A 23,252-nucleotide genomic window follows, 5' to 3' on the forward strand; every position below is an offset into this window, starting at 1 on the left:
TATTTGGGGGCACCTAACCTTGCTTAGAGAGATTAAGTGTTTCCTTTCCTAGAGACTGAGTCTTAAAGAGGAGTGTTGGTTGTGTGTGTGAAGAGAAGCTTTCAGGAAAAGGGAGCACAAGAGAAAATATCTTGAGGAGAGAATCAGGCACATCGCTATTGCTGAAAAATCAAGACTGGAAAGGATGATTTAGGAGACTGATGTGAAAAGTCAGGGATTAGGGCATGAGCAGGATTCAATCCCATTTAAATAATATTGGGCTTCATTCCATAGGTGATGGGGAGTGACTGAAAGATTAAAGCAGAACAATTCCATAATCAGACTGCATTGCAGATGCAAGAATTTCAGAGTGTTGAGAATAATGGACAAAGATGGATAGATAACAGAAAGACTCTTGAATTACAGGAGAGGTGAAGTGGAGAGATTGAGATAGATTTATGAAGTGCTGTATTTCATCTAATGTAAGGCCCCATAGGCCACACCATACAACACAGCACTTCTTTTTGTACTACTAAGAGGGAATAAAATTTCTGCTAATCAGACTATAACAGTACATTGATTGTTGCTTGTTGAGATGTATCCTGATGTCAGAGATGTTTAAATGTAAAATCTGTATCTATAATTGATGAAATATGGTACTTAGAGGTTTTAAGTTTGGAGAAGAAAATAGAATGAAGAAAGTCAAGAATTAGTTTTCTATCTAATGTGATAGAATAGAAGTTGACCCAGGCAAATTAGGCAGAAAATATAGAATATGAGCTTGTTTGGGGTGAAATTGGTAAGCTTCATCTCAGATTTGTTGAGTTTCATGCTCTTTTTGGGTATTTGCAATTGAGAATGTAGAGTCTAAGGTGAAGACAGGAGTCTGAGCTGGAGACAGAGACTTGGAAATCATCCACACATAGGCTGGGAATTCTTGAAATCATGATTGTGGATAAAATCTCACAGGAAGCAACGTAATGCTTAATAGCCATTACATAAGGGCCATACTAAGTGAGAGACAAAGAAAGAGAAAGAAGAATAAGAAAAATCAAGTGAGTATGGTGTCATGGAAGGGAAGGGAATATGAAAGTTTTAAGAGAGAAAATGATCATTAATATTCACTGAAAAGAACTATCAGGGAAGATAAAGACTGAACTGTTCACTGGGTTTGATCACTAGTGACCTCAGTAAGACTAGTCTCTGTAGAGTGATGGGGACAGAAGCTGGGTTGTAGGGGGCTGGAAGATAAATGTGGAATGGGGTAATAGACATCTAAGATGAAACCAGTTGTTCATTAAGTGCACATGAGAGGGAAAGAGGAAAGAGAGTTTGCCAAAAGATAGATGATAAAGGGAAGAGTTTTAGTGTGAGAGAATTGGAAATGTTTTTAGACTAAGGGAAAGTAACCACTAAAGAGAAAGGCTAAGAGACTAGGAGAAAGACATCAGATATTCAGAGAATGAATGAGTGGTTGAGATAAATCATTCCCAATAGCTTACATTTTCTGCCTAAAATAGGAGCAAATTCTTTTGCTGTATGCTATTGGTGTTGGGACGGGTTTCTGATCATCACATATTAAAAGCATTTTCTAAGTTAATAAACAACCTTTCCTATGTTTTTAAATGTTAAGACATTTAAAAGGTTTAAATTAGCCAAACTGCAGATAGAAAAGACGTAGCAAATGCTAGAAAGACTACTCTGACAGAGATGTATCAGACAGATGGGCTTTATTGCTCTCTAAATGCTGGGTTTTTTTATGTTTACTTTAGGTGTAAGTCATGTACTGCTAAGCCACAACCTAGAACATTAATGCAGGGTAATGCCTGAAATAATATAAGACAGAATGACAGAATGGTGAAGAGGGCATTGAGAATGACTCATAACTTTTTATCCTTTTCATGTCACCTTTACTACACAGAGTTTCGGATAAGATAATGCAATGAATACAATTATTTTACCTCCAGATAGAGCACTAAGAAATGTTCTGCTAACTACTGGAGCATTAATAGAGACTTAAAATTACAAAAAAAAGGCAGCTTGATCTTTAGACTTTCTATCATGAAAAATGAGTAATTAAGAGTTATTCACCAGTTCCAAGAATGAAATGATAAAATGAATTTCTGAAATACAGTTTTAAAATATTCTAAGATTTAAATAACTTTTGTCCATGAAAACTTTGCTGGAACTGCAGCCTCTTGAATTCTTAGAGATAATAAATATTCTGATACCCTCTGCTCTGTTGAAAGTAAATTCTTATTTTATACCTGCTGGTAGGTAGTGGGTAAAGTTCTTATCATCAGCAAAAACAATTTTGTTTTAAATAAATTCCCAGTGAATACCTATGGAGACATTAAAAGTGATGATTTTCCTGTGCCCTTTAATAATTTATTTATGATCAATTTAATTATTAAGTTAAATATTTTATATGCAATAAAAGAACATTTTGCAATAATAGTATTCAAAATAAAAATGTTTTATAAACAATAGCTGAGTATTAATCACAGAAACTTCTACATAAGTAACGTAAAGACTTCTATACATATTCAACATTGAGTTTGAAACATACCTATTTAGGCTGTTACAGACATTGGTTAAAGACCATGGTTGAGAAGTTGCATTATTTATTTTAGGTGACAGCTGTGTATTACATGAATGTGTAGTTATGGACTTCTGAACATTTATTACTTGCTTACTAGTCTATAATGGCCTTGAATAGTCTGCTATGCAAGTATATGTTTAGTCATTTCAAAAATGAATATTATTTGGTAGACTTTGTACCAAAGCATGATAAAAGAAGTGTTGTTTTCTTGGTACTTACTATTCTGGGGCCATGCCAGGTATTCACAAGTGAGCCTCAAACATACTATTTACTGGTATGAGGCTGAGGATTTGTGTGTTTACAAAATATGCATCGCTGCCCCAATATAAACTCAATAGAAGCTTTTTTCGGATATATTTATCTAAGAAATGAAAAAACCTGATTCCTATTTTGTTCTACCCTACCTTTACCTTTGACCTTGCCCTAGACTGTCTTCTTGAAAAAAGTCTAATCTTGACAGCAGTCGATTACTTAATTGCCACCTCATTTCCTGCTTCCCTTTTAACTCTGATTTCAGAAAGATGTCTACACCTGTACCACTGGCATCCTATTTCCTAGTTCACAGTTAGTTTCCATCTCCTAAAGTTCAACCTTTCAAGATCTCACAGCACTGAACCAATTACCAGCAAAGTGCCTACCACCATATTATCTCTTCAGTTTCTGAGTTTGTTTTATAAGACTCAATATGCCTTCATCACAATCTGCCCTTCGCCTTGTCTCCCTTATTCTCCCATTGATTTGAACAGAGTCTACACGCTCTAATTCACCCTATAAGAATTATCCAAATTTTTATTAACTTATATTCATTGAGTGACTTGGAATCATTGAGTAAATAACAAAAAATAGCAATTTGCAAATGCACATAACATCATGAAATTGGGGGAGATATCCATAACCCCACAGGTCATCTAATGAGATCCTTTAATTTAATGGATGTGGAAAGCTAAGGCAAAAAAAAAAAAATTAAGTGACCTTGATCTTACTATGGATGAATGACAATACCAGGACCAAAATGCAGCTCTTCTAGTACTTCACGGCTATATCTGCTATAGTTATTGATCACAGAACTTTAGCTATTTATTATTTTCATATGCTGTATTTTATATGGCCTAAGATAAATTTGGTTGCTGATGACAGTTCCACAGTGCTTTCTTGGATCTGGTATCCCCACTCCCTTTAATTTGTCTTTTCTTTTATGGCATGGGGAAGAGACAATGTAATCAAAGATACAATGAAGAAAAATTGCATAAAATGTATTTTAAAATATGTTTGGAGAGCATCAGAATATGAAAAAGAGAAATAAATACAAGTAGAACATTTGAAGAAAAAAATGGGTGAACTTACGTTCTTGTTAAATCAAAAATAAATCTTCTATGTGTCCTTTGGCCTCAGATTCTTCCATCAGTGGCTCTTGGGGATTCCTGTAGCACATTTCCTAGTGTTTGTTCACCAGCAATTATATATCTGATGTCTGAACTGTTCACTTCTGAATGTATTAGGTTGGGTTTTCTTTTCATTCTGTAGTCTGTTCTCTACCTTGAGCCACAAAAATCTTTTTATCTGTGTGTTCTGGAAATGCATTTCTCTCTCTAAGAGTTAGACCAACATTTAAGAGGTTGTAAGTTTAGAATATATATGTTTAAATATGTATACTCTCTCTTTATGTGTATATATATACACACACACACACACACACACTTTATATATGTGTATGTGTTTAAAGAGACAGAGACAGAATATCTTACCCTTGATTGGTGCCTACAAATGGCTATTTTGCCCATACATAGCTATAATAGTACAAATTAATATAGAATCTTAAATAGTTCAAATGAATTGCATTGGCATTAGCTATAGCACCAAATTTACATTTCACTAATTTTTCTATTAATTTTAATATTTAACCATATATAAGACTCAATTTTACATTTACATCTTGACAAATTAATGTTGCTAAGCAAAAAATATAAACACAATAATTTATATTTGTGTTGCTTCCTCACACAGAGCTGTAAAAAACACCATTTACCAAAGGCAATAGAAACTCATGATTGCTGTGTTCAAGTAAAAGTTTTGGAATTTAAGAAGCACTTAGTTGCATTAGGCCATTTAGGATGTTTCAGCGTCTCAATTGACTGTAATTCCAATCTGCTCAAGTGCCCTGTTAATGACCTTCCATCTCCAAGTAAGCAGAGGAATTCAATGTTTATACTTAAAAAAAAAAAAAACTCTACCACAAACAGATTGAAGGACAGGTTCTTTTCATTCTATCTTTACTATGGCAGGAGAGAGTAAATTGTTACCACGACATCAATTGAGAGAGACTAACCTTCAGTGGCTCTTAATGAAAGCCCTCATTGACAAAACAAAATCAACAGATCCAGGTATAAGAAAGCCACTTAAGTGTTTTCCATTTCTTATTGTCCAACACTGAGTTAATTATATTCGTGAAGTCTAAACAAGCAGTGAAATTTACCCACACTTGCACTTTAACTTTGGTGACATGTAGTAAACAGATAGGTCTCTAGGCTTCCTGTAGAAGTGTCACTCCGATATATAAATATATTCACATTTCTATGCAGTGTGAAAAAGCCCTAACATCTGGAGATGCTTTTACAAAGAAGTCCCATGTTCAACCCCTATGCCTCAAATAATCTAGAAACCCCAATATTTATTTGAAGCAATACCAAACTAAGGAAACGGTAAAACTTGTTTCAGCTTCTCTTTAAGTAGAGAAAAGGCTGTTGGAATCTCATGTAAAAAGCCATTGTACTTCAAAGACAAGCTGAAGTACTGTGTTTAATATATAAGCCTTTTATGTCAAGCTCTAGGCATCTGATGTCATCTCTCTTTATAAACATAAAGAAGGCATTTTGTATCTTCTAATAAATTTATTCTCAGCTGATTTATTTCCAGCAGTGTACAATATGCTCCTTCTAACCTACAGGAGAAATATTTCATGTTATTTTGTACAACATGATTTTGTATTCAAAGAGGCAAAGACCTTTGAGGCAAAATATCAGTAATAGTGACAAAGTCCTGCGTTTCAAGAAAACGTCAAAAAGATACATAAAATTTTATACCTTTTCTATTACAATATTTCTTCATAGGCTTAAAGAATGATACAGTGCAATTTCTTCATAGTATAAGTAAATACACCCTGAGGTGTAACTCAGATTTATCATATTAACAGTCATTCTCTTCATACACTTTCCACATAATAAACAAACAAACAGATAAATAAATAAGGAAGGAAGGAAAGAAGGAAGGATAGTTTAAGGCAATAAATAACCTAAACCCTTTAGACCAGAAGAGGTGAACTAACTCATCTTGAACAGTGTGTTTTCCGATACATCACACATGAAAGTGAATCTTAAAAAGTGCAAGACAATGAAAAATTGTCACAAGGAAGTTTTACAACAAATGAATGCTACTTGCATCCGCACAGTAAAGTTTGTTCAGGCATTTTGTGTAACCCACTGCTGAATTTTCACCTGATTAGAGGAGAATGAGCTGATCTCTGTGACTGGGGAGGAAAGATGTAGGATGGGGGAGGGAGGACACGCTGTGGAGAAGAAGAAAGGGAGCAAGTATCACAGGCTGTCACTAGGGAAGTAGATTTGAATAAGGCTAAAAAACATCTTGCACGAGATGTTCCTGAGCTTTAGATTTTATCTGTAAATCATAGGGAACCAATGGTGGTTTTCCAAGCTAAAGAGTTATTCTTAGCTTTGATCCTTCTGTCCTAAATTCCATGGGTAAATAACAAGTGTCATGAAAAGAGTTTCTCCATGATTTTTTTCTTTTTGAAGTACAGTCAGTTACAATGTGTCGATTCCTGGTGTACAGCACAATATCCCAGTCACGCCCCATGATTTAAAGAGCTTAATGACTATTTTAGAGGAAGTGGGTATTATGATGGTCAATGGGAAGATTTCAGCAGGATTGGGAGAAAAAGGAAAGCAAAGAAAAAAAGGAAAGCCAAGGAGAAGTGGCTTGTGCAAAATTTTGTAGAAGTGAATAAGTATGCATTTAAGCAATTAAAAACAGAGATATGCTTGAGTTTGCAGTCACACATTAAAACAGAATGGTTAAGAACACAAACTTTAGAGTCATCTAGACTTAAATTCTAATTTCAGCACTAACACAGGCTTTTACTGAATAATCCAAGGCAAATGCCACAATGGATCTTTTAGATTACAGGCAACAGAAACGTATTTTGGCTGATTTTTGCAAGAGAGAGAGTGAAAGAGAGCAAGAAAGAGAGAAAGAGGAGAGAAAGAAGAAAAGAGAAGGAAGGAAGAAGGAAACAGGGAGGGAAGAAGAAAGAAGGGAAGATAGAAAGAAGGAGGGAGAGAGAGAAGAAGGAAAGAAGGAGAGAAAGCAAAAGATGGGAAAGAGGGGGAAGAGAAGAGGAGACAGAAGAGGGAGGGAAGGAATGAATGTATTCACAGGTGTAGGATAGGTCAGGAATTGAAGTCAAATGTTGCTACAATGGCAGGAACCTGGAATCTCTGGTGAGTTTGTAGCAGGAACTAATAAACAGTCTCTTCATATGCTGCCACCACTGGTCTCTTTATTGTTAATCTCAAAATTTCTATCCAGGAAGATTTTCTGAAAAGTCCTGCTTCTTCCTTAGGCTGAAGAGGGCAAATTACCTTGAATGACAGGCCCTCCAGGCTTTAGTTGGAGCACTATTACCAAAAGATAGGGAATGAGTACTAGGTGACAAAACTAGTAAATTTCCATATCTACAAGTCACTTTTCCTTACTAAGTTCTCTATTCCCTCATTAGTTTAATGGGAATAATAATAGTGCATACTCCAGAGGGTGGATCAGTCAAATGAGACAAGTGATAGGAAGTGCTTAACAATTTCCTGCAGAAACTGCATAACCAATGCTATTAGCAGGTCTTATTATGAGGAGTGTTAGAGATGATCATGGTTAAAAAGGATTGAGGTCAGATTATAGAAGGATGTAATGTTAAGCTAAGGATTCAAAACTTTATCTTGTAGGTAATGGGCAGATTTTTTGTTTTGATGTTTGTTTACTTTTTATCAAAGTATAAATATACTCAATATAGCACAAATCATAAGTTTACAACTTGATAAATTTTCATGAAGAAACATACTTCTACTGTCTAAACAGCATGCAAATCAAAACACCAAAATCTCTCCTTCTGCGTAGGGCATATTTTAAGCATGGAAATTTATTTGTGGAATAATATTTAATAAAATGAATCTGTCAATGGGGTGCAGAATAGAAACAAATTGACAGAAGTTAATATTTGGACAAAGTTATGTAAGTATCAGGCAGAAGAATATAAAATAGTTTTTTGAGTATGGATGACCAAGAATGAGGATACCACTGACATTATCAGAAATTCAGGAAAAGGCCAAATTTTTGAAGGGAAATACACTTACTTGTTTTTTTAAATATTTTCTTACTATAGAATCAGGCACATACACTCATTAAGGAAATAAACAGAAAATACAATAAAGACAAAGTAGGAAAATGACCAATACCTACCTTTTACCCTGTGGTGTGTACTATCCCTGATATACATATTATATATAAAGCCATGAAAGTGAATATTTTATTAAGTTCATAAATAGGAAAGAGCAAAGAGCCAAAGACTTATTCTTGGAAAACAACCACGCCTTGGATATGAAATGAAGCAGAAGGACTCAAAGGAGTAGATGGGGAATAAGGACAGCATTGTGTATGGAAACATGGAAAAATGTTTTTAAGGTAGAATATCAAATGTCACAGACAGGAAGAATGGGGAATAAGAAAATCTGTTGACCAGTAATAAGAGGATCATAGATGACCTCTGAGAGTGAGGTAGCCAAGAGCTGAGTCTACTATTGAGTATTCTCCAACATGTAGAGTTTCCTTCTCACTTCATTGGCTTTGGTACTATCCTCTGTGGCCCTGTGCAGTTGTCACAACTGGGCAATGATGAGTGCGATAGAAAGATGCCAACAGACTTCTACAGAGTAAGAGACAGTCTCACTTCCAGCCAGGGAAAAAGATTTCCTGGTGTTCAGAGACCCTTAGCATGAATACCATGTTCAGCCTTCAAGAAGCTCCCTTTGTCTTTCTCATGGGCTTTTTTACACTCCTGACTCCTTCTACTCACTAGTTACAGCCACTGCCTACCCATCAGGTGGAGGAAATGAGTATCAATGATTACTTTTCCCTAATTATTTACCATAACTGCCCGAAAGTTCAATTTCTAAGTCATACAACCACAGGAATAGACCCAGAACCTACAGGTTTTCAGGTTTTTTATATCCCATTCCACTATAATTCTTGACTTTTAGTTAATCATATAAAAAAGTAAGAATGATATTTTCCCTATCATTTATACATTTCTATCTTTCTTTGTCTACTTTGTCTTTTCTTCTCCTTTTATCTTTCTCCTTTTTAAAAATATAGTGCCTATATTAAAAGATATTTCCATAGACACGAGCACAAAAAAATCCAGGTTTCTGAAAAAATTCCAGAAACAGCTTAAGGAATTTTTGAATTGTAGCATTGGTCATTGCTTCTACCTTATTTTATACTTCCTCACTCCTCCATCTCTGAAACTTAGAATTTGCATTATGTAACAGAAAAAGCACGAGGCCAATCTGAATTCAAATCCATCTTTGCTGCATGGTAGTTCTGAGACTCTGGAGAAGTTAACCTAAACTCTTTTGGCCTCAATTTCTTTGTAGATTGGACGTAAAGTTATCTCATAATCATTAGGAAGAAATATATAAATTGCTTAGCACAAAGACTGTTCTGGACCACCAGCAGTTCCGTACCTTGTGTGAATCTAGCTGAAAATTCATATAGCAGAGTCCTAAATATTGAATTATGTCACAAGAGTATCATAGCTTAAGCTCTGCTTAAAATTGTAAGATATGTTCCTTCAGCCTCAATTTAAAATATACATTTCTCTTAAATTCTTAATAGTTTTAAAACAGCTCTGTTTTTCATTCTCGTACTCTATGATATTTATATACATGAGGTTCTTGAAGAGTCTTTTGCTCTTCCAACAGAGGCCTCTAATAGATTAGAGCTCCAAAAAGTTACTAAAATTGGTCAACTTTAGTGTCAGGCATGGAAGGCAAGAATTACACCTACTTCTCATGCGATACTCCCAAGCCATCAAAAGGAAAACTTCACCTTTTAAACTACAGTGCTGTGTCAGCTAGAAATAATATTGATGGTGGATATGGATACATTCGGCCATTTATAATTTACTTAGGTCTTATACCTAATTACAGATAATTGGTAGCTACAGGCAAATTAATCATGAAACACTGCAGTGAAAGTCAAATGGGTGGTTTACAGAAAATCATCTTGTGGCCCAAACCTGGCTGGTACCCTAGAAGTACAAGGTTGAACGATAGCAGTATGGGAGCAACTTGGGTTCACTGTATGTAGGTACAGCTAGCCACTGTTCTCTTGGCCTACTTTTGCTCTTTCCTACCAATTATGGGGTAGGCTGGGTAAGTAAAGGGGGCTGCTTGAATTCATAGTGAATCTGGACTCAGATTTTTTGTTTGACATGTACTGTCACCTTATGTTTGAAAGTAAGATAGAAAAGAAGAGTTAGCGGTCCAAGATAATCCTGAAGTTGTGTGCAGAAAGAACCACATAGATGAGAGTCTCCTTAACACTTAAGATGGATTGGAGTTTCACCCAAGCAAAAGCAACAAAGGAGGTGCAATGACAGTAAGTCTTAAAACTGTGAACTGTACTTTCCTGACCTTTGATAATGTATCGAGAGACTTTATTCAAACTGCATGAAATCAGCTCGAAAACCAAGCTCACAGTTCATCATCATCCGTCTCCTTCCCCAAATAAATGTTCTTTTAGAAAAAGGAAATTGGCTGTCTTTTTTGTGTGTGTGTGTACACATCAATGGTATTTTGATGTGTACAAAATTGACAGAAGCTAAATCCATTTTGTTTCTAATTTTATCTTTTGTAAGATAGGGTCCTAAAATGTTTGGGTTTTTAATTCACAAAAATACATTTTTTCCTTTATGTCTTATAGTGGGTTAATGAAATATATGGTAAAGTTTAATAGGATCAACATTTCTCAGCAATTAATGCATTCATAATAAAGATCTGGGGAAAAACTACAGAGGAAGTATATCTGGAACTACTTATCTGTTAAAGAAGGGTAGGTTTTATGAGTGAAGGAAATCATAAAATCATTATCAGTAAGGAAATTGTGAAAGAGAAAGGGAAAGAGGGAAGAAGGCAGAAAACAAAAAGAAAAGAAGATGAATGTACACATAAAGGCAGAAATACGTGCGTAATTATTAATGGAGAGAGAAGCACCTATTTAAACTAGAGCAGAAATTTCACTTTAGGATTTGTTTTTTATTCATAGATTGTACTGGAGAAGGAGAGAAAAAGGCTTAAGGACTAACTACTATCTTTCAAATAAGATATAGGATATTCAATTAGATTTGATTGTAAAATAAATTCTGTATGTACAAGTATAAGTATAACCCACGTAATCCGGGCCATACGTTGGCCATGCAGTATACTTAGGCCAAAAAAAAATTTGTTTCTTTATCTGAGATTCTAAGTTAACTGGGACTTTATTTAATCTGACAACCCTAAATAAAACTGGGGAAAAAAACCGTTAAAGTCTTTTAAAGTTAATTGAATTATGTTGTATAGATACATACATTTCTAATGGAATTACACTAACAGATGTGATTTTGGTCTAATTTCAAGCCTTGCATGAACATCATCAGAATTTTGCTTTATCACTGATGCAGGAACAACTCTTTCCTTTTAGTTCTTTACTTAGAAAAAACTCATAATTTCAGGAAACTTTTGTTTTTAGATTATGTATATGTTATATTGGGATTGTATCATCCACTAAAACTTCTTTTAATAATGGAAACTGAAAGCCCAAACAAATTAAAAAAAATCACATCATGTGAAAATGACATGAGGCTGGAATTTCTGTTAAAGCATTTTGTTGAAAATGAAACGAGATATTAACCCAAATAGCCCTTTGTCGCAGAAGTGAATTTTGATAGAACCAGTATATAATGCTGTTAATCACCTCAATAGTGTCATAATACAGGCTTTCCAAGTCAACTTCCTTGATTTAGGTAATATGATTTAAAAAGGCTACTTGAATATCAACTATCTCTTATCAAGCAATGTTTTGAATAGAGAAATTGGAGAAATAATTCACAGGACACTTGAAGGTGCCTGTTCACATTCCAAGTGGGTATCAGTGCTTCCTATTTTCATTTGGTCTCTGACCTGGAGGAGATTGAACAGAAATTTTCATGAGTCCAAGCAAGAAGTTTAGCATTTGCATTTCTCTAGATCCTATAATAGAAACATCATCTGTGTTGCATTCTCCCAAAAAAGATCAACGTAGTGTAGCCCCTAAATGATGTGATTATGTGATACCAGCAAAGTCCCCATCAGCAGCTAAGGAGCCCCCTGACCCCACGAAACTGCCACCACCCTAACCTGAAATTATTTCCAAAGACAGAGAGTAGAGGCATATATATTATGCCTAGACGTCCACTGTTAAGGTATACCCAGATAACAACAGTGGGGAGGGATAGCCTATCGCTTTTTCATCATTAACACAGTGTCTTAGCATATTACTTACTTATCAGGGTGAGCCAGAGTGTCCATGGATAAGAGGAAGAAAGGAGAGCATTCCAGCAAAGACCATGGAGCTCATGTGTTGAAGGGGGAGGAAAGGAAGGGCCTGAAGTGACTATTGGAATGAGGAGTCATGAGCATATGGAGTCAACATAAATAAAGCACCGCAGAAGACTTGGGTTAGCCAGGGCCCTGCAAACATCAGAACTCAGTTAACCTAGCGTCATGAATTGCTACTCCCTCCAACTCCATCCAACCTGTCGTTTTTCCCAGGCCTCTGTCCTTGATCCTCATCTCATCTCTACCTCAGCCACATTTACAACAGGGAGAAAGAAGGCAGATAACTATGCTAAAATAATTCCGTAATGAGGTCATTAAGACCACAGAGCTAGAAAGTCAGTGTTGAAATTTAAATCCAGGGCTGCCTGATGCAAAGCAAGCATAGTTTCTATTGCACACTGCTGGAGAGAGGGCAGATAAGGAATGAGAAAGATTGTGGAAGGAAGGAAGGAAGGAAGGAATTCTGATAAAGAGTATGTCTCTAGTATACTAATGGAAATTTATTTATTCAATTTACATTTATTGAACAGCTAGCCAGCCTCAATTTAAATTAGGATTAAATTAAATTCTTAAGAAAATATATGCATATAAATCGCTGTGGAGCAATATTTCTAAAATCATGGATTGACTTTCCTTTCTGCATGGGTCCTTCTCTTTGTACTACTTTATACTACATTTCATAGACTTTTTGCCTGTATTCAGTCTATACAGTATAACCTTCGCCAGTTCTGTTTTATTATACATACATTTTGATACTGGTTTTATAATGAAAACTAAAAGCTGTTTTCTGTTTTCATTTTTCTTTGATTCACTCTAGATAAAAATATTTTCCAAAATAAATTTGGATTATTACCCAAAATATATTAGCATTTCAAGTTTCTCTGTTTTATTCATAAAGAGCTTTTAAATCTACTTCTGTGCTTTTTTAAAAAGCACACTTTTAAATATAGACCCACCTCCATCCTAGTGATAAAATCCTCTTCTCTGAATAAGACTAGAATCTCCCCCTGAAATACAGCGTCCTACCCAGAAGTGCCTCAGTCATTCCTATGGGTGACTTTGACCAAGTAACTTGAAATTTTTAGGCAACAAGTAACTTTTACTGCCTTGAATCTGATAGTTTTGGGTGTATCTCTTTATTTTTAGGCTTATGTATTGACTTGGAAAGCTTTAATATTTTTCATCTCTTTTCCTTAGTTACAGTACATCTGCTTGATCTTCCAGTCTACTTTTTTAGAACAATCAACCATACCCTCTTGAAATAAATATATCAGTGGTTGGTTACATAGTGCACATATCTCAGCTACCTTTTCTTTCTTCTCTGTCTTGAATCCATTCTCTGGTCTCTCTCTCTTTTTTAAATCTCTTTCTTTTCCTTCTGTAGAGATTTTTTTCTGAAAGAAATGATTCAAAGGCCATCTCTGATAGCTCTCTTGAATTTCAGTGTAAGTGAATAAGGATTCATGATAGCCTCCAGCTTATAATTACTTTTCTCAATAGAAATGGAATCCTTGGCTATTAGTATTCCTACCACATTTATTTAACATTGGCGAATAATTTGCTTCAATATAAAAGAAGCTGAATATTTTGTAACCTTCTTCATCTATAAGAACTGAATATTCAGTTCTGTGGGATTTGACACATCACCATATGTCTTTTTTTTCCAGAATTCATATTATTCATCTGCTACGTAGTTACTATGTAGCTTTAGAGTTAGATGTTCGGCGTGAGTTAACAAACCTACCAAAGTTCCTTTGTTTTTAAAAAAAACAGATGTATTGAGATATAATTCACTTGTTACAGTTCTCTCATTTAAGGTATACAATTGAATGGATTTTAGTATATTCACAGATATATGTAATCATAACCTCAATTTTGGAACATTTTCATTGCCTGAAAGAGACACCCTGTACCATTTAGCTATTACCCCCACTGCATTCCCTCCTCATTCGCCTCCACCCTCAACCCTAAGCAACCACTCTTCTACTTTCTCTCTCTCTAGATTTCCTTATTCTGGACTTTCATATTAATGGAAACATGTAATATGTGGACTTCTGTGATGGGCATCTTTCACTAAGGGTAATGTTTTCAAAGTTCATCCAAATTGGTACATGTATAAGTACGTCATTTTTTTCTAGTGCTTAAAAAATTCCATTGTGTGTATATATCACATTTCTTTTGTTGATAGACATTTATGATATTTCCACCTTTGGGCTATCATGAATAATGCTGCTATAAACATTTGTGTATATACGTATTTTAGTGTAGGTATGTTTCCATTTCTCTTGGGTATATATCTAAGAGTGAAATTTCTAGGACATATGATAACTCTTGTTTGAGGAACTTGTAGACTGTTATCCAAAGCTGCTGCACCATTTTGAAGTCCAATCAACACAGCATGAGGGCTCTGATTTCTGCATAAGCTCACCAGTACTAGTTAATATCTGACTTTTTTAACATTTTTTATTGATTTATAATCATTTTACAATGTTGTATCAAATTCCATTGTAGAGCACAATTTTTCAGTTATATATGAACATATATATATATTCATTGTCACCTTTTTTTCTCCATGAGCTACCATAAGATCTTGTATATATTTCCCTGTGCTATACAGTATAATCTTGTTTATCTATTCTACAATTTTGAAATCCCAGTCTATCTGACTTTTTGATTCTAGCTGTCCTGGTGGGTATGAAATGGTTTCTCATCGTGGTTTTGATTTGCTTTCCGTGCTTGCTAATGGTGTTGAGCATCTTTTACGTACTTACTGGCCATTTTTATATATTCCTTGCAGAAGTATCTCTTGAGATTGTCCATTTTAATTAGTTTTTTGGTCTTTTTTATTGAATTGTAAGGGTGTATATATTCTAGGTACAGTCCCTTATCAAACATATGTTTTGCAAATATTTCTCCCATTTTCTGGGCTGCCTTTTCACTTTCTTGATAGTGTCCTTTGAAAGCATAAAAGTTTTTGATTAAGTTTAGTTTATCTTTTTTTCTCTTTATTTTATTGAAGCATAGTCAGTTTACAATGCTGTATCAATTTCTGATGCACAGCATAATACTTCAGTCATAAATATACATACATATTTTGTTTTCATATTCTTTTTCATTATAAGTTACTGTAAGATATTGACTATATTTCCCTGTGTTATACAGTGTAAACCTGTTTATGTATTTTGTATATAGTAGTTAGTATCTGCAGATCTTGAACTCCCAATTTATCCCTTCTCACCCTCTTCTCCCCTGGTAACCATCAGTTTGTTTTCTATGTCTGAGAGTCTGTTTCTGTTTTGTAAATAAGTTCATTTTTCTCTTTTTCTTTTTTTGCTCATGCTTTTGGTGTCATATCTAAGAATCCTTTGCCAAATCAATGTATTGAATATTTACTCCTCTGTTTCTTCCTAAAAGTTGTATGATTTTAGCTTTTACACTTAGGTTTTTGATTCATTTTGAGCTCATTTTTCTATTTGAGGTAAGGATCCAACTTCATTGCCTTACATACACAGTTGTCCCAACACCATTTGTTGAAAAGACAATTTTTTTCCCCATTGAATATTCTTGGCACCCTTGTCAAAAATCAGTTTACCATAAATACATGGCTTTATTTCCAAACTCAGTTCTGTTCCATTGATTTATATATCTCCTTGTGCCAGCATTACACTGTCTTGATAACTATTGCTCTGGAGTAAGTTTTGAAATTAAGAATTGTGAGACCACATATTTTGTTCTTTTTCTGGATTATTTTGGCTAGTTTTTATCTTTTACAATTCCATATGAATTTTGGAGTCAGCTTGTCAATTTTTACCAAAAAAGTCAGCTGAAATTTTGATAGGGATTGCATTGAATCTATAGATCAGTTTGGGGAATACCACCATCTTAACATTATGGAGCCTTCTGATCCATGATCTATGCTTTCAAGTCTTTGTCATCCATATTTCTGTAGAAGATTTTATTTTCTATTTGCTCTTGCAAATATGCCTGCCATGCCTTCTTATAAAAGTACAGGAATATTTCATTTCAATGACATGCTTTCTCTTTTCACTGCTGTCATTATAGGGAAATTGATCTATATACATCCATAGTTTGAGGTGTAAAGAAAACTTCTTGCCAGAATATTAGCTATAAAAATCCACCACCACCCCTTTTACCCAGAGAACTCTGTATGCTGAAGATATTTTTGTGTTGCATTATTAGCTATGCATATGCATAAGCAACCAAAGGGAACAAGTGTCTACTTACTACCTCACATTTTTCCTGTGTGTCAGTACTTTCTTGCACATTTGTATGAGGGTTGCACATATGCAGGTTACCATAGAAATTAGGTGGGGGTTGTATTTGAAAACTACTGTTCAGTTCATGTTTCATAAAATATATTATTATAAAAGTATTCTACAGGTTTTGCATATTCCCAAACTCCACAGTACCGTCTTATTCCTATGTAAATCTCTCCTATGTTCACTTTTGTATTGTGCTAGATTTAATAATCTGGTGTCATATACCAATATCTGCAGAGATGAAACTTGAAATTGTGTCTTTCAGGTTTCCATTGTTCATCCATAAATTTAATATGCAGTTGGATTTCTCACTTGAATTGTAGCTCTGAAAGCATTGCAGCATGCCCACTTTTTCCATCAACCTGACACATAAGTGTGAAATTACATGTACTTCTTTTGAGCCTTCCATGGATGGCCTGAAACATACCAGAGAGATCAGAAGGAAAGATCGTGATGGTTTTGCACATTGCCCAAGATTGTATTGCAGCTAATGGCACTGGCAAAGTTGGTGGTCTGGTAATTAAGTAAGAATCAATCCACAGCTTGTGTGTTTGCATACAGTAGTTCTCAATGAGGAATCCTAAGTGGTCACTTGAACTTTGGTGGCAGGTTGCCAGATCCTCCTCTAAAATACACACGGGCAATTCTTGCTGCCTTCAGCAAGCATAAATCTTATACTGAGTGGAATATTCTCCCCTTTCCTTCTCTGATGAAATACTACAATAATTTTTCAACACCCTAGAATGCGTTCATAGAATAGAAAGGGTAGATGTAAATAATGATGGAGGCCAATTCTCGTGTCATGTGAAATGAATGTGAAAAAGGAACCAGATGAAATGACTGGTTTATCTCTTTTCTACACAAGCTTATGTTTAAATAATTACATCTCAGTTGCTTAAAATGTTTTCCTCAACTGACTTGAAAAGCAGCTCCAAATTCTTTCAGTTAATTTTAGCCTTAAACAACTGTGTTGTTGCTGATAAAACATCAACTTAAACTGTGGATTTCCGACTGCATTATCTGAGTAAATACAAGTTACAAAGCCCACTTATGTGCAGGAATAGATAAACTCAAGCAAGTTTTGATATAATCTACAGGTCTTTGCTCTTTTTAAATGTGTGACAAAGATCGTATTAACTTCTTGGGTTACTTCTTTCAGCTCTTCTGGTTACCCTTGAGTAACTACTTCAATGTGACAAACAATTTAAGCATAACCCTTCTAGATAATGACCTTGCATTTTTCATTGTATATATTGATCTTCCTTTAGAAAGTAGTTCAGATTTCAAGTCCAAATGATAAATAAGAACAGAGAAATTTAATTTTTATTATGAATAAAGGAAAAAGTAAATGAATGATTAAAATATATTCAGTACTTTGTGGAAATAAAATAATGCCTTAAATGTTAGAATTTATATTGTAGTAAATGTATGTATTATTGCATGAAATAGTAATTGCACAAAATATTGAATGGTTCCATAATAATATAAATATTTAGCTCACAGCATTAAAACCTACTTCCCTTTCTGATCTGTGAAATAGGCAGGATGATAACACATAAATCATTGGATCATGGTGAGTAGTAGACACGATAATACACAAAGTGTAGTGTTTTATTTGGAATATTATATCATGTGTTCTGTTCTTATTAGAAAGAATACCTATCGTTTTAGAATATGTTTGATAGTAATTCCTTAAAGCACTAAACCGACTGATAAATTTTACTACAATCCTTCAACACAAAAGCAATTTTGAAATTTGCAAAAGAAACAAATGCAACATTAAAAAGTAGATATTTTATGCAATCAGTAATAGCAGGAAAGCCTTGTCTGCAAGATTTCAAAAAAAGATATGCAGAGGCCAATAAACAGTAATGTTATCTTGTAGTAAAATATAGACATCTAAATTATTTCACCATGCCATACATTTGCTGCATAAAATTCTCTTGTTTTCAATCTAAGTCTCATCTTCTTTGATACCTCCCTGCTTCTACTTTCAGTTTTTAAAAATATCCATACAATCACCATTTACTGAGCTATACTGTATACCAGAATTGAGGAATTCACTGAAACACAGGAAGCCAGGAACACTTGGACACAAAAGTATAATGTGACAAGTGCAAAACACATTTATATATATATATGTATACACACACACACATATATGATACACACACAAAAATATGTGTGTGTGTGTGTAACAGAAAGGAGAGAGCAATCAAATCTGGCTGGGAAGGACCAAGGAAGTGACTTGTCTCTACTTAGATAATAAATAACCTCAAACTCAAGTTGGATCACCATTCAGAAATCCAGATGGAAGAAGGCCTGGATTGGAACACAAAGCTCCACCTTGACCTTGACAGGGAATAGGCCAGGAAGCCCACATTACTTCAGCTCGCAGCCCACTGGCCAGAACTAGTCTTCCCAACTCCCTCCACCCCCAACCCCAGTCCACTGCAAGATGGCTGGGAAAATACAGACAAACAGATTTAAGTTTGGTAAATATTACCCTCTCTACCACAGAATGCTTCCGAAGGGAGGTGAAAGCTAGGCCTTAAGGATTGAGTCAAATTTTGACAAATGGGATTGTGAATAAAGCTCATTGTAAGTACGAGGAAGAGAGGAACACAAAGGCAAGAAAACCTCATGGCGTGCAGAAATGCTCATCTTTTCCTCTGTGGCTGAGACTCACAGTTATTCTGCCAGTATCTGTTCTCTTCTTTGTCTGTAGTCATAGAAGCTTTAGCTGAGCTGAGGTTAATCTACCTAAAGAATTCACTGTGTAGCGTCCTTTGTATCTAGGTACCACCATGGGAGTGGTTCTTATCTATGAAATGTGAGAGAAATGATATCTGCAACTTCTGGGATGTGCTCCTAAAGGGAAGGGATATGTCTTCCCCTTCTTCTCATCACACTGGCCTATAGACACATTGGGAAGTCATTTCAGTCACGTATCTGAGAATAGACTCTAGCCATAGCGGAGCAAGAGGACAGAAAGAGCAAGAATCCCTGACACCACTAAAATGTCATAACTTTCTTGGGTGGTCACCTGGGACAAGAGACTTCTAACTTGTTTAGGCCATACTGTTCTTCTGAGGGGTGGTGTGGGGTGGTCAGTGGGCAGCTGTGCTGCCCAGGGCTTGATGCAGAGGTCGTGGATTTCTTTTAAAAGTGTTTCTTGTAATAGTGATTAAACATGGGAGTGCATCTGGGCAGAGAGGACTTCAGTTCTCCTTTGAAACACTTCTGTATTCATGAACGTGCTTTCCTTAAGCCACTGTCTTTTGGAATCACTTTTTTTCAGCAACCAAGCCTATATCTTAATATAGATCCTTCTAGGTAATATCAGTTCTCTCTCTTTTTATGATATCTTTATAGTTATGAAGAGTTTTGCAATGAATATATAATTATAAATTTAAAGTTGCAATTGCAAACAAAAAACAAACAAAAAACTCTTGCTTTGAGGTTGATTACCCTCCCAATATCAAGTTGTGATTATACAGGTTAAGCAGTACATTTTATTTCAAAGATGCTACAGAGAGTTTTGAATTCCTGTGCTGTAGGAATGGTATGCATACAATACAGTGGAAGAGGTTGAAGAGAATAGCTGTCATATTTCAGAATTCTGAGAGGCCCAGTTTGAAAACATACCTGCATTTCAATGTGCGATGACTCTATTCCATGATAGAAAATGTAAGAAACAGAATATTACATTGTTGGGTAACAAGAAGGGAAGGGTGACCAATAACTGAAGAAAATGAAAAAGGGAAATAAGGACCCCTCCCCAGCAACGTTGTAGTGAATTTTGCAAGATACGAGTCACAGATTTCAGGATAGGTAACTACACTGCAGGGGTGGAAAAAATCAACTAATGTCTTAGATAGTGGAAGAACAGGAAGTATAGAAATGTCAGGGACTCCAACTTGAAAATGAGTAGCTGAAACAGATTTCCCACGTACTTGCCTTTAAGAATGAACTGACAAACATAAAATTGGGAATTCAATATTATAAAGTAGGAAAGTTTCCAGCTTAACATAAAATCACTGAATGAAAATCTCTTCATGTTAATTAAACTCATTAATTGGATAATGTCAACTCTTTAATATTCCATGAGATTAATTACCTAGAGAATTTTGTGAGACTATGAATTGACACAAGTATTATGAATTATACAGCAATAGTAAGTAAAATGGTCATATTAAAACTGCAAAATTTTTATGAGGATTAAGTAACCCACACCACACAAATTGCTTTAATATGGTGGTTAGTATATGTAAGTATTCAATAAACTTTAAAAACAATCCAGGCTATGAACCAAGTTTAGAGTTTGGAGCATGAAAGTAAAGAGATATAGAACTGGATTTTTTTTTCCAGCAAATTAGGTACAAAGTTGGTTTGTAGTGCTCTTACCACGTATCTGTAAATCAATCTCTCACCTCAGTGCATTGTTTTTGTCATTTTGTCATCCCCCCCCACCACTGGAAAGTGATACCTAAATATTATGTATTTTTTTCTAATGGCTGTTTTAAGCCCTCATTTTTATTAGCTGCAGATAAAAATTTTTCATGATGTTCCAAAGTAAATCATTACATAATATGTCAAATTTGAATTTCAAGTTTTTCATGCCACTTCATACTCTTGTCCAATAAATAAGCCACAGAAAAACATTAAGATGCTCTCAGTCTAGAGGAGCATAATGTGCAATACGTCATCTTAAGAAAGGCAGGTTTTGTGTACATTATCTTAAACCACAATATTAGGTCAATTTAAAAAAATAATAGCAATGTTAAAAGTGTATTACATCATTGCTCTTTAGTTTTAATGTTTTCATTTGTTAAACAGGCATAATAAGTAATTCTATGATACCAATCTCATTCCTATCACCTGTCTGTCACCACTAACCACCCACCTACCGACCTGTCAGATTAGATGAAATATGCTAAGGGACATTTGCTAGTACACAGTTCAGCAATAGACTAAAAGTACATTGGATCTGAATAAGGAAAAAAGATTTTACATATTTAAGTTACATATATCCCCTAAGTGTACATTGTATTTCTCCCTTTCACCCCATGTAAAAGCAGTTCTATTTCACTCAAATCTTCTGTAGCTTCCCCGTCACTTTCCTCTTCCCCTCTCAACATCATCTATTTGCTGCTTTACTTACGTTTCTGATAATTCCACTCTGAGCAATATCATTCATGCAGATAGTTGTATATAATTTACTATCCCTTCAGTCTTCCATTGCTCCAACATCCAAAAACCAAAACAAAACCTCTGTTGCATTTTTAAGCTAAAAAGCAACTTTGTAATGTACTGATATGCCTGCATCCTAATAAAAGAAAATCACATGTTCTGAAATAAAATGAGAATAATAAAGAACCACTAGATCAGTGTTCCACAAACCTCAGTAAACAGGAGAAACTCTGAGGAACTTTATAAAGCATATTCTTGGGCCCTAACCTAAGTGATTCTAATTTATTCTCTCTGGTTAAGGTCTAAAAATTTGTGTTCTTAATCATTGTCCTCCACCGTGATGGTTCTGATGCATATGTTTTAGAGGTCACACTTGGGAAACACTATCCTGGATGGTAAATTTTGTGAAGGCATCGATACCTTTACCTCTGCATTCCTAGAACGACACCTAGAATTTAGTAGACACTCAAAAAATGTTTGTTCTTGACCTCCCCCATCTTTTCCATCTCAGCAAATGGAAATTCCATCCTACCAGTTGATCAAGCCCAATTCTTTAAAATAATGCCTGATTGCTCTCTTCTTTGCACATTTCATGCCCAATTCTTTGGCAAATCCCATCAGCACAACCTTTGAAACAATCTTACTCCCTCTCACCACACCCACCATCATCACTCTTGTGCAAATTATCACCATCCACAGACTCCAGCCTCTTAGGCTTGTACTTCTGCTGCCTGTATTCATTTCCTGTGGCCACTGGAACAAATGGCCATGAAGTTAGTGGCTTAAGCCAATGTAAATTTATTCTCTTACAGTTCTGGAGGTCAAAATTACTCTCAGTGGGCTAAATTTAAGGTGTTGGCAGGGCTGGTTCCTTCTGGAAGTTCTGGAGGGAGAATCTGTTTCCCAGCCTTTTATGGCTTCTTGAGTTCTCCCGCATTCCTTGTTACATAACTCCTTCCTTGCATGACTCCAGCTTCTTGTTTCCATTGTCATATCACCTACTACTCACTCTCATCTCCTGCCTCCCTCTTATGAAGACAGTGGTAATTACATCAGCCCACCCTGGTAATCCAGGATAATCTCATCTCAAAATCTTAGTCACATCTGTGAAGTCTTTTTTGCCACACAAGGTAACATTCACGGGTTCTGGAGATCAGGAAATGAACATCTTTGGCAGAGACCTTTATTCAGCCTATCATACTCCCTTAAAACTGATTCCCATGAGAACTGCCAGAATGAGAAAAAAAAATCAGATGATAATCAATCATAGGCTTTAAATCTTCCGTTTGCTTGACATTTTACACAGCATGAAATATGAAGAGTTTACTGTAGTCTAAAGGCCCTGTATAATCTGACACTTAATCTCTTCAGCATTACCTAATACCACAAATCCTTTATTAACTGTGTTCTAGCCACATCGGCCAGCCTCTTTGCTGTTCCTCAAATATGCCAAACTCTCTTTCATTTCAGGGCTTTGTTCTTGCTCTTCTCTCT

Source organism: Camelus bactrianus, chromosome 6 (genome assembly GCF_048773025.1).
Source record: "Camelus bactrianus isolate YW-2024 breed Bactrian camel chromosome 6, ASM4877302v1, whole genome shotgun sequence".
NCBI classification, from domain to species: Eukaryota; Metazoa; Chordata; class Mammalia; order Artiodactyla; family Camelidae; genus Camelus; species Camelus bactrianus.